The sequence below is a fragment of the Phyllostomus hastatus genome, unplaced genomic scaffold (assembly GCF_019186645.2).
Source record: "Phyllostomus hastatus isolate PE091 unplaced genomic scaffold, TTU_PhHast_1.1 phas_scaffold_12, whole genome shotgun sequence".
NCBI lineage: Eukaryota > Metazoa > Chordata > Mammalia > Chiroptera > Phyllostomidae > Phyllostomus > Phyllostomus hastatus.
This window is the reverse complement of record NW_025334007.1, coordinates 15,371,660-15,385,399: the sequence shown is the minus strand read 5'-3', so window position 1 is coordinate 15,385,399 and position 13,740 is coordinate 15,371,660.

Here is a 13,740-nt window from a genome sequence, read left to right as displayed (position 1 = left end):
AATTGGATAGCCCTACTGAGAACCTTAGCTCATTTGGATTTAACTGTGGCATACATTATTTCTTATAGGAGCTTTAATATTTGTACAGTATTTCATTTTATAGCTTTATTTTAAAACATTATCAACATATTCAAAAGTAAATATTCCTTCTATCTTAGGCCCCCATAGCCCCTCTGAAGAAGGAAAACAACTTTTTCCCAGAATTATTTCATGTGGATTCATTGTTAGATTATTACACTTATTATCCATAAGTGTAATAATCTTGCTTTTTCATTTTTAGTTTCTGTTTGGTTTAGATTTTCACTTTTTTCATTTTTAACTATTAGTTTTGACTTTTTATTAGGGATAATTTCAGACACTCAAGAAGCAATATAAGAATAGTATAATAAGCCCTGGCTGGTGTAGCTCAGTGGATTGAGCGCAGGCTTTGAACCAAAGGGTCGCCAGTTCGATTCCCAGTCAGGGCACATGCCTGGGTTGCAGGCCAGGTCCCCAGGAGAGAGTGCATGAGAGGCAACCACACACTGATGTTTCTTGCCCTCTCTTTCTCTTTCCCTTCCCCTCTCTAAAAATAAATAAATTTGAAAAATCTTAAAAAAAAAGAATACTATAATGAAATCCTATGTGTTCATCATCCAGCCACAGTAATCCTCAGGTCATGGCCAATCATGTCTCATCTATACTCTCCTTCCTCCCCACAGATTAATACATTATTAACTTTCATAACCCATAGCTTATTATAAGCAAATCCCAAACACCATATTGTTTCACCCAGAATGTTCTATTATGCTTTTTGAAGTTTAAGGGCTCTTCTTTAAATTTAACTTCAACATCATTATCAAACCTAAAAAATAACAGTGATTACTATCACCAAAATATCCAGTTCGTGTTCAAATTTCCCTAAATGGTTCATAAATACACTTTTGAAGTTGATTCGTTACAACGATTCAAAGAAAGCCCACACCTTCCATTTGCTTAAATGTCTTAGTCCCATCTACTCTGTATGCTGTCCTAAGCAATAATGCCTTGCTAGAGATCATTCCAACAACCTATTTTTTTTTCTTGCCCACATTATTCACCATTGTGCAAGTGTCCCTTAATGTATTTTAGCAGTCCCCACTGATGGTTGGTGAGGCTCTTTTCAGCCTCTTACTGTTAACCATGGTGCAATAGTCTCAAATCTTTAGCTTTGTACATATATGCAAGTATATATGTAAGACAAATTCCTATGCAAGGGATTATTAGGATAAATGGCATCGGACTTTGCAGTTTTGACAGAAACTAACAAATTGTCTCCCAAAGAGATCACCCCAAGGGTACATGTGTTTTTCCATACCCACACCAACATTGGGTACTATAAAATTGTGTGCCGATATATTATAATAGGTGAACAGTGGTAACTGTTGTTTTATTTTAATTTTCTTAACTAAGAGCAAAACTGATCATTCTTTTGTACATGTATAAGACATTTGTTCTTCATTTTTTATGAACTAACTCTTTGTGACCTTTGATGATTTTTCTGTTGGATTGTTGGTCATTTCTTGTTGATTTGCATGACCAATTTATATATTAGGGAAGTTGGTTCTTTCTGATGTGTATTGCAAATCTTTTTCTTGTTTTACCATTTTTCTTTTAATTTATTTGTGGTACTTTTTGATACACAGGCTGCACCCCCACAAAAAATCCACATGCTCTATTTTATCCACTCCATGATAACAAAATGTCTCCTATATTTTCTTTACACACAGGTCATTAGAATTTCCCAAGTCTCCTGCATATGGTATCTCATTAGTAAAAATAAAGAGTGGCAAGCATTGGCTAAGCCACTCCACTCATATCTTTCATCTTCATTGTGAGCACTTGCCTAGTAAACATTAATAAATATGCAAGCATGCGTTTCCCCTTAAATTCATCCCAGATGTGTTCCATAAGAAATGAACACTTCAGTCAAATAATTTTCAGAAATAACTGGATAACTTCCCGAATGGTCTATATTCTCCCTTATTATATTTTGTGACTTAGCTGAGAGTAATCAAAGGAGCTGATGAATAGTGGTATTTTTCCTGAATATTAATAAATTTCCAACATTGGTTAATTAAGGCATTCAATGGAATTAGTTACCCAAAAAACCCTCCTGATACAAAAGCAAAAACATTAATAAGAAAAGCTAGAATTCAGGTTTGTTTAGCCTCTTAATGTACAATATTGGATAATAGAGGAGACAATTAAGTTCCTTTTGCTGAAAAATGTTGCTGAGGAAAAAATGAGATGTCAGATGTTAAATGAGTTGCCCAGGGTTACCCAGAGAGTAAGCAGTGGAGCCAGGATTCATATCCAAATTTCACAGTTTAGAGGCATCCATTATTCCATGCTTTCTCAAAAGAATAATCCAGAAACCAGAGAGGATATTAACCTGAGGCAACTATCCATTGATAGTAAATTTTGTGTGTCACTGGTCCTCATTTATCTTGAAAGACAACTGTTTCTGCCTCTAATATAAACTACTTTGCTTACACAATGCATGAAGCATTTATTTTAAAAAACTTGCTGTTTTTTGCATGTACTCTTTCTTCTTCCCATAGTTGTTGAGGAGTCACACCATGCTTTTTAAGCAATAAACTTAGTATTTGTTGAATGGACTCTTACTGCTACTCAAAATCTCAAAGGAAATTCAGCAGTTGGTTGTGACTTATGAATCTTGATTTTATGTGGACAAGTATACATATGTAAGATGCCCACATCAGTAAAATAGCCTCTTCTTTTTACTGGAAAAATATGAAATCATTTGATTAAGGAGACGTTTCCATTATTAAATATAAAACCCAATGCCTGAGCTGTGCCAAGGAAATAAAACACAGATTTTCCTTTTTAATATCAGAAACCAAGGCAATGCATAAATAAAAAGTAGAATTCTACAACTTCAAAAGTATATATATATATATACCTCATCCCACTGAAATATTATGTGTAAACTATAATTATAACAATATTTATTGAATATTTTTATGTGCTAGGCATTGGATTAAGGCTTTATTTGGATTATCTCATTTCATCCTCATAACAGACTTTTCAGTTATATACTTTAACTTTCCCACTTTATAGATGAAAGTACTAAGGCTCAGAAGTCAGGGTGGATCTAGAACTCAGAATTGTGGTTATACAATCTTGCTCGTCCAGTTGCTCTCATTTGCTGAGTGCTGAAATGATCTGTTACAACCTAAGAACCCAGCTTTCTCAGTATGGCACCAGTTGATCCTCCAGTCTATGGCATAACTCAGAGAAGGTTTAAAGAAGAAACTGGACTTGAACTAAGTCTTAAAAATCAGGGTGGAGGTAAGATTTGAAATAGCAGAGAAAATAAAGAAGGTCCATCTCAGGGAACAGAACTAACATATGGGGAATTATGAGCATTAATATTTGACAAATGATACATATTAACTTCAAAAATGTGATTGACTGGCTTTTTTCATTTTTTAGGAATAATAGCCCCAGACTTTCGTTTCCATCCCTCACAGATCTAATCAGTTACCCAGCTTGCTAAGAAACCTCTAAAATCATCTTCTTCCCTGAGACACATATTCTAAAAAGGACTCATGGATATGGATAGCAGTGCAGTGATTGCTGGGGGGAGGGGAGTGTAAGGGGACTAAATGGAAAATATGAAATAAAGATTAAATAAGAAAATAAAATAAAATAAGAGGATTAGGTTATCTAATGATTTTAAAAAGATAAAGGTAGAGATAATAAAATGTAAGACTGAGTCCTGTTTTGAACTTCTCAAGTGAAAATAATGTGAGTCTTTACATAGAATCTTCTCAATAAATAGTCTAAAAGTTGAAATAAAGCCTGACTGGTGTGGCTCAGTGGATTGAGTGCCAGCCTGGGAACCAAAGAGTAGCTGGTTTGATTCCCAGTCAGGGCACATGCCTGGTTCACAGGCCAGGTCCCCAGTTAGGGGTGTGGGAGAAGCAAACAATTGCTGTTTCTCACACATGTTTCTTTCCCTCTCTCCCTCCTTTCCCTTCTCTCTAAAAATAAGTAAATAAAACCTTTTTAAAAAGTTGAAATAAAATTAGCATGTTAATGTCCTTCACAATGCAATCAGTCTTATCAATTACAACGGCAGCAGCCCTGAGCACCTTGTGAAGAATGCCAGTAAAAGTACTAACATAAGCTTTGCACAAGATGGGAGTATCATTACCTCTGTTTTCAAAATTACACTGCTGTAATTGTTGAATCTCATTATAGTTGGTAAAAATTGTATTCTTTTACCTGAGATAAGTGCCTGTGATCTTAAATAGCATCACTTCAGAAATGACTATTGCAAATCCATGCTAATTATACCTTTGTGCTGTGCTTGCCATCAGAGAGGACTCTTATCAATGATTTGTATCAGTAGGAATGTTTATGGTTGCGGGCAGCAATGAACTTCACATCAAACTGACTTAGGCAGGGAGGTGATGTGATAAGACATGCAAGAGGAAGTCCAGAAATAGGCTGGGATTCAATTGAGCCACTAGGGACTTGAGTTCTCTCTGTTTTTCCCTCTGAGGATTTGAAATTGGCAAAAAAGAAGAAATAATTTATTTTCAAGTCTGTAGTGTTGACTTCATCCTAAGGCAAGCTCCTTTTGTAGTTGCAAAAGGATGGTTAGGAGGTAGTAATCTGCACCCCATTCACACTTGCTCTCATCTATCAAGTGAGGGGAGACTTCTCCAAGGTCTCTCATAAGACTGAGGAAACTTCTTTCCCAAATGCCCTCAGCTAGTCTCTCCTAGCATCTCTCTTTGGTCCAAACTGGCTGCCCATCCCTGAACTCATTACTGGCAAGAGAGATAAAAATTCCAAAATTGAAGCCCTGGCTGGTGTAGCTCAGTGGATTGAGCTCGGGCTGGGAACCAAAGTGTCCCAGGTTCGATTCCCAGCTAGGGTACATTCCTGGGTTGCAGGCCATAACCCCCAGCAACCGCACATTGATGTCTCTCTCTCTCTCTCTCTCTCTCTCTCTCTCTCTCTCTCTCTCTCTCTCTCCCCCCACCCCCCCTTCCCTCCTTAAAAATAAATAAATAAAATCTTTAAAAAAAAAAAAATTCCAAAATTGTCTTGGAGAGTAATTGGCTGGGGTAGAATGGATTCTAAAGAATTAACCACCATATCTACCATACCACAATGTTTTTAGTTCAATATTAAACCTTCTTAGGCCATCAAGGAAGCCATCTCTGAAAGACTGAGATAATGACAGGAAATATGATTTAATTTAGCAGACAAAGTCAGTCTCCTCTGATGCATGGCAAACTGTCAACACTAGAAGAGAGAGGACCTACCATTCCATTATTTTCTGTAGTTCCGAAGATTTTTGTGGCAAAATAGGCCATGCCCTAAGAAGTACCCCTTTAAGAAAACTTCCATAGGTAGGTTCTCTTATTTCACTCTCTCTACTTTGGTTTGCAATTTGCAAAAAGAAAGGAGCAGAGTCCTCTTAAAACTAGGCTCCACGGTTCATAAGCCTTCTCTACACCCTGGTGTCTAGCAACACCACGTCTTTCCCCTTTAACGACTGTGGTCCACTCTGCTGAGGCACACAACTAGATTCTATGACAACTTTGGGAAAGTTTGGGTTCAAAATAGTAACTGCTTATTGGTTAGTTGCTATATAGTTAAACTAATTCACCAATACAGTCCTGATTTGGGCCAAGATTATAAACCCTTAAGGCAATGCATCTCCAACTTGAACGGGCATACAAATGACCTCGATCTTGCTAAAATGTAGATTCAGAGCAGATAGTCCTCAGAAAGTGTTACATCAATGTCAGCACGAGCAAGGAGACCTGCAGGAGGACATGATGAGATGATGGCACTCTAGGACAAGGGTAGGAAGAGTAAAATAAGCCTATTAGGGAGGTTGTGTTGCAATTTTGTATTGTATTTCTACAGAAGATGGAGGACCAGAGTGGAGGCATTGGATTTGCTCTCTGTTGTTCACTAGACTTAGCCCAGCTTACTATTCTCCCCACACAAGCTTCCAGATACGACAGATGACTGCAGGTATCTATATTACTTTGACTTATTGCTCTCTTGTATTTCCAGATTCAGGATCTCATATTAAGTAATACACTGATTCACAGTACTGCAACTAGACAACCTATATGTCATATTCTGCACAGCCTTTCTGTCAGCCACATGGCCTGAATTTATTGCAATTGTCAGCTTGCTTATGTATGTACCTTCCAAGCTCTTAAGTTCCCATGAAAGATGATGATAACCCTCTGCTCCTCTGTCTTTTCATGTGACATTTTTGGGCACATACCTGACCTCAGCCTTGGAGACCCCACAAGAGTAGGGTTAGATAACAAAACCAGAGGGCGCATCCCTCTCCAAGTTCTGAAGTGTATCTTCTCCACTTTCCCTTCGACGCACATACACACGTTCGTGATATTTGTGAAATCTATGGGGAATCTCTGTTACTTTAATGCTCCTTGCTGGAGGGACCCACAGACCTATTTGAGTGGATTCTTCTTCCCCCTATTAGAACAGTGTTAGGGGGAATGACAGGCAGAGAATGATTCTATTTCTTTCTAGTTCAGCACCTCATCCAAAATAAACATTTCCTTTTAAGGATTGCTAAAAATCACTCATCCAGTTTCTGCTTGAATTCCTCTGAATAAGCCTATTTCCTTTTCTGTTTGTTTTTACAACCCCATAGTTTAGAACTCCTACATTTTTTAATTAATTAATTAACTTTATTTTTATTGAACTTATTGGTGTTAAATTGGTTAATAAAATTATATAGGTTTCAGGTATTGTATTGTATGTTCACCACCCCAAATTCTCCTTCTATCACCATTTACTTGCTCCTTACCCTCCTCTACCTTCCCTACCCTCTTTCCCTTTGGTAATCACCATATTGTTCTCTGTGTCTACGAGGGTTTTTTTGTGTTTAATCCCTTTACCTTTTTCACCCAGCTTCCCAAACCTCCTTCTCTCTTACAGCTGTCAGTTTATTCATTGTATCTGTGAGCCTGTTTCTATTTTGTTTTGCTTTTTCTTACTTTATTTTGTGTATTAGATTCCACATATAACTGAAACCATATGGTGCTTGTCTTTCTCTAACTGGCTTATTTCACTTAGCATAATATATTCCAGGCCCATTCATTTTGTTGCAAAGGGTAATATTTTCTTCTTCTTCTTCTTTTTTTTTGGCCAAGTAGTATTTCATTGTTTAAATGTACCAGAGCTTTTTTATCCACTCATATATTGATGGGCACTTGGGCTACTGCCAAACCTTAGCTATTGTAAATAACACTGCAATGAACATAGGAGTGCATATATTCTTTTGAATTAGTGTTTCATGTTTCTTTGGATATTTTCCCAGAAGTGGAATCATTCAAAATCACATGGTACTGGCATAAAAACAGACACATAGATCAATGGAGCAGAATAGAAAGCCCAGAAAAAAACCCACACCTTTATGGTTAATCAATATTTAACAAAGGAGGCAACAATATACAATGGGGTAAAGACAGTTTATTTAACAAATGGTGTTGAAAAAATTGGACAGATGTGTGCAAAAAAGATGAAACTGGAGTGCTCTCTTATACCATACACAAGAATAAACTCAAAATGGATTAAAGACTTAAATATTAGACTACAAATCATAAGAACCCTAGAAGAAAACCTAGGCAGTAAAATCTCAGACATTTCTCATAGCAATATTTTTTCTGATAATATCTACTTGGGCAAAAAAAAGGAAAAGAAAAAATAAACAAATAGGATGAAACTAAACATTTTTTGCACAGTTAAGGAAATCATCAACAAAATGAAAAGGTAATCCATTGAATGAGAGAACATATTCATCAATGATATATCTGTTAAGGGGTTAATATCCAAAATTTATAAAGAAGTAACAAAACTCAACACCAAAAAAAAAAAATCCAATTAAAAAATGGGCAAAGGACCTGACTAGACACTTCTCCAAAGAGGACTGTCAACATAAGAAACATTTAGACCTGTAGAGAATTTTTGTGAGTTTATTTGAGCCAAATTGTCAATGGCTAGTGTAACAGGGTACAGCCAGGTTGGGCCCCAAATAGGGATTTGTAATGGGGTCCAGAATTCAGGATACAATGGTGTCCAGGATACATATGTATGGAGTCCTCACCCCCTCAAGTCTGAGCTGGGGGATTGGACTCTTGGAGCAGGACCATTGAGAGCTGTTTTGGACAGCAACAGTTTTGCAACTAACCTCTGGTGTGGTCATTTAACATATCCATAACTTTTAACTGGTTTCATGGATATGTTAAATAGCTGTGGCCATTCCCATGATTTATCTGGGACAAAGCTCCCCCTGTGTGAGAGCTTAGAGTAAGAGGGTACCACATGACTTTGGGGCAAGGGGGGACCCATGCAGCTTTGGTGAGAGAGGAAGAACCACTCAGCTTTGGGACTCCCTTTGTCACACAGCTTAGGAAGCTGGAAAGCAAGATGTAGCAGTGATGCAGAGCTCTCAGCAGTTTGGAAGAATGCAGGAGAGATGCTGCAGGAAGGAAAGGGGTGTAAGGACTCTTGTTGGTGGACCATGAGAAGGTGCCACACAGGTTTGGATTAAGAACTGTTGATCATGGTGGTGACACAGCTGACGGTGCTGGGAACCAAGGAAGGACTGCTAGCCAACCACAGACTACTGGGAGGAACCAGGGGCTACCAAAGCCATGGACTTCTATTTCTTTTCCTGAGATGTAGTACCCCAGATTGGGCAAAGGGGGGAATGAAGGACTCTGTGTGTCTGTGGGTGTTTTAAGGGACTTTGGGATCTTAATGAAGACATTAATTCATTACTCTAATTCTGTATAACCTTTGAATAAATAATTTCTTTCCTTTTCACCAATCTCTGGCATTGAGAGGTGTAATTCCCTGGTGGTGGGCAAGGTGAATCTAGTACAGAGGGACCCTGGGAGAAGGGGGTGGTGGTGTCTGTTCAGTAATAGTATGTCATTACTCCCCACCACGGGTCTGTTATGTAACAGTAGGAAACAAAACCTCAACGGATTGAGAAAATGCTCTGGAAATGGCAGTTCTGCGCCTTACTTTATTCATTACAGTCAAAAGAGAAGACATAAGTGGGTTACATGAAATCCATCGGTGATAGATTAGGGAAGCAGAAGAAAGCAAAGTGGGGAAAACTTGGGACTGGATAAAAAGTAAAATGATAGACACACTCTTCTTTTACATAGGTGAGTATAGGATAGTTAACAGTCAACAATCAGGAGGATAATAATAACAGTGAGGGGCTTTGTGGTCTCCCTTTGGTATGGTGCCTGTGCTTGAGGGGTCTGGAAGAAGGAAATTACTTTTACATTCAAAAGGTATGTTATCTTAGATGCAAAAATAAGATAACAACAGACATGCTTAATTAAGGTAGACTGACTTTTGTCAGGGAAGATTCAAGCCTAGGGCATGACTATCTGCCATAAAGTGCTTTTAGTTAATAAGTTGTAATTTCAGACATTCCTTTCTGGTTACTTTAGGTCTGTGAGTTTGTAAAGCTGCCACACAGGCCCTCCCTGAGCTTGTCATGTTAGTATGTGGCCCCTTTTTCATCCACAGGACATACAGATGGCCGATAGATGTATGAAAAGATGCTCAATGTGACTAATGATCAGAGAAATGCAAATCAAAACCACTCTGAGATATCACCTCACAATTGTCAGAATGATCACCATCAATAAATCCACAAATGACAAATGCTGGCAAGGATGTGGAGAAAGGGGAACCCTCATGCACAGCTGGTGGGAATGCAGACTGGTGCAGCCACTGTGGAAAGTAGTATGGAGTTTCCTCAAAAAACTAAAGATGGAACTGCCTTATGACCCAGTGATTCCATTTCTAGGAATACATATATCTGAAGAAACTTGAAACACTAATTTGAAAGAATATATGCACCCTTGTGTTCATTGCAGTGTCATTTACAATAGTCAGGATCAGGAAACAGCACAAGTGCCCATCAGTAAATGGGTGGATCAAAAAGCTGTGGTACATTTACATGATGGAAGTTCTATATTCTTAGGTGAGAACTGGCATCACCATATCACTTCCTCAGCTTGGCTCTAGTACTATTTTTTTATGTCCTTCTTCCAACTGCAAATCCTACAAAAAGTTAAAGGCAGGTATCATTTCCCCTGACGTCTCTCTTTTCCAAGTGAAATATCACTGGTTCCTTTAACAATTCCAAATTTAACATGATTTCTATACTTTATCTTAGTAATCATTGCTTGTTTCTCTATACAATAAATATGATGATATTTAATTTAATGATAATAAGTATTGTCAAATTTCTCTCCAAAACGGTTATGCTCATTTTCACTGTCACCAACAGTGATGAAAGTGACTTTCACCCCACATCTTTTCCAACACTTTTTGGTGTTTATGAGTTTGAAATAATGTCTCATTTTCATTTCTACACTTGAGCATTTATGTTTTACATTCTGTAAATTGCCTATTCCTGTATGCATTATTTTCTTAATGTTGCTGTAACACATAACTACAAACTTAATGGCTTAAAACAACAAGTTTATTATCAGCCAGGTCCGGAGGTAAGAAGTCCAAAATGGGTCTCACTGGGTTGAAATCAAGATGATAGTAGGGCCACACTTGTTCTGAATGCTTTAGAAAGGAATTGCTTTCCTTGCTGTGCTGTGCATTGTAGGATGTTCAGCAGCATCCCTGCCCTCTGTCCACTAGAGCTGATAGTGCACCCCCCACACAAAACAGTTGTGACAACCAAAAATGTCTTTAAACATTGCACATGTCACTTGGGGCAAAAATCATTCCCAGTTGAGAACCACTGGTTCAGAGATTGCCTGCATTCCTTGGCCTCTGGTGCCCTTCCATCTTCCAAGCCAGCAACTGCATCATTTCTACCTCTGCAACTGTCCTTGCGTCTCGATCTTTGATTTTGATCTTTCAGTTATGGACACTTGAGATTTTATTGGATTATCCAAGCTCACCTGGATAATCCAAAATAATATCCTCTCTCAAGAGATCCTTCACTTAATCACATCTGTAAAGTCCCTTTTGCGTGTAAAGTAACATATTCACAGATTGAAGGGATCAGGACATGGGCAGTTTGGGGAAGCCATTATTCTGCTTATTACAACATCCTTTGCCCATTTTTGTAGTGGAATATTTGACTTATTTACATTTATTCATAGGCATTTTTGGTACATTATTGGGGATATTAATCTCTTATCTATTGTGTATTGCAAATGTCTTTTTCAGTCTGTTATTTGTCTGTTAACTTTGGTTAAGGGGTATTTTTACCTATGGAAGTTTTAAATTTTAATATGGTCAAGATATCCAAGTTTTCTTTCTGGTTTGTATTTTTTTGTATCCTGTTTAGGAAATCCTTCCCAACACTGAGGCATAATCATGATGTCTTGGTTCCAAGCCTCACTTTATTACTTATACTCTGTTGAAGTGATTTTAAGTTACTTAGGTTCAGTAAGTGTCAATGTCTTTATTGGTCAAATGGACAAATAATTGTTATATATATATTCTCTCATTTCCATTTCATTTTTAATTCTCCCCCAATCTCATATCAAGTTGGTATTTCTATAGGAGACTTTGTTGGGGCTTTCCCTTCTCTTCTATTTTCTACATGCCATAAAAATGTGTTTTCTTCCAGTAATCCACAGTTTTATTTTCCACAACTCAGTCTTCTATGCACCGCTATCATAGGTAGTATGAAGTAGCAATAGAATCTTAATTTTTTTGCATGTGAAAGAGCCTGTAACCACGGTTCAAGATCTATTTCTCCACCCTGGCACTATTGACATTTTGGCCTGGGTAACTTCATTGTGAGAGGCTATCCTGTTCACTGTAGGATGTTTAGCAATATCCCAGACCTCTACCCACTAGAACCTATATCACCCCACCTCACGTTATGAAAACCAGAATGTCTTTAGATATTACATATGTCTCCAGAGGGACAAAATCCCGTCTGGTTGAAGACCACTGATCTAGAGCTTCATGTTCTGAATAACTGTCCTTTCCCCTCTGGGATATTAACTGAAGATCCTGCCAGAGATAGAACTGGATTCGAAGAAGGGAAGGAAAGATCTCCAATTATCTGGAATTTAGAGTCATGTAGGTAAGTTAGATAAGTGCACATAAGACTTCAAATCTTAGCAAAATGAGATAACCTGCCAAAAAAAAGTATACAGGAAACCAAAAATTAATATTAATATGAAATTCATATTCTAGATCATGTTATATTTGAGAGCATGAATGGGAATATTTTTAGTTATAATATGGTTGGGAATAAGACTTCTGCTTATGTTTACTAGGTTATTTATAGGTGAACATTGTATCAATATGTCTTATATACAAATTGGAGTGAAAACCTCTTTTGCATTTTAATTTACTCTCATTTAATATTACAAAGAAATTGTAATTACTTATTATATGTAGGAGATTAAAATAAATTCTTCCAGATTTTACCACAAGCCTGAAAATGAACTGAGAAAATAATTAGGATTTGAACAACGTACATATAATTATAGAACATTTCTATAATCTCTATAGTTTTTCCTTGCAAGAAAGCCCAAAACCTCAGTTTGGTTTATATTATTAAGTTTCCCTGAAGATGCAGGACCCTTACTGTTAGAATTCTGACTTTCTGTGAGTGTATTTCCTTCCACAATTGAGTGCATCTAAAGGGCCTAGATTGGGTCTCACTGATAAATCTTTCTTTTCTTGAGCAAACTGATTTAATATTTTATGATGGTAAAATGTATCCATGGCCAACATAAGTACACACAGTGTTCACGAACTTTGGCCATTCCTATTGATCATGAAGATACAAATTAAACCCGGGGAGTAGGAGAGCCAGGGCCTCAGTTAGAGTGGCAAGAGGAGACCTTGTGAGCAACCTTGAACACACCTAGAAGAAATGGAGAACTGGGAGAAGAGGGCCAGGAGAGGGACAAAGACCTTGGCTTATGAATATGAATGAAGCCAGCAACTCCAGCTCCTCTCAATTTCCACTCCTGAGAAAGGAGGGAAGAAAGACCATGGGAAGGCATGGATTCCATACTGTTTGGCTGCATGGACAGACCTGCTGGAGGACCAGAGCTCAGACTACAGATATACCCAGATGTGCCTTCTCTGAGGATCAGAGACACCCTTATGTTAGAGAGGGTGTGAAGAAGTCAGGGAGAGCAGACATCTCTGTGGAGAGCTTTCTGGTTTTCCAATTCATCAAAGGTGAAGGAGCCTTTCCGAAAGGTTAGAATTTAAACATATTCCACTGGCAGAAACTAAAACTCTCACAAGGCCAATTTATAGCATCAACTCAGAGCAATGTTTAAAACATGTTAAATAATAATAATAATATCCGATTTTGCTAAGGTCTTTTGCCCAAGTTTCATTGCCTGATGAAACTACCCATTTTTCAATGTCCACAGGGACAATTACAATGCAATGCTTTTAATGCTGCAAGAAGGTTACATGTAGAGGGCAGAAGAAAAGACACCATGATGCATTGGGGAAGGTTAAAATATATATATATATTTTTTTATTATAGATGATTTAATTCTGTCATATAAGTTGTTATAACACATCACAATTGTAACAGATTTTTAAAGAGCAGTTTTAGGTTCGCAGAAAAGCTGAGCAGAAGGCACAGAGATTTCCCAAATATCTCCTGCCCCACACACGTACAGCCTCCCTCATTATCAACATCCC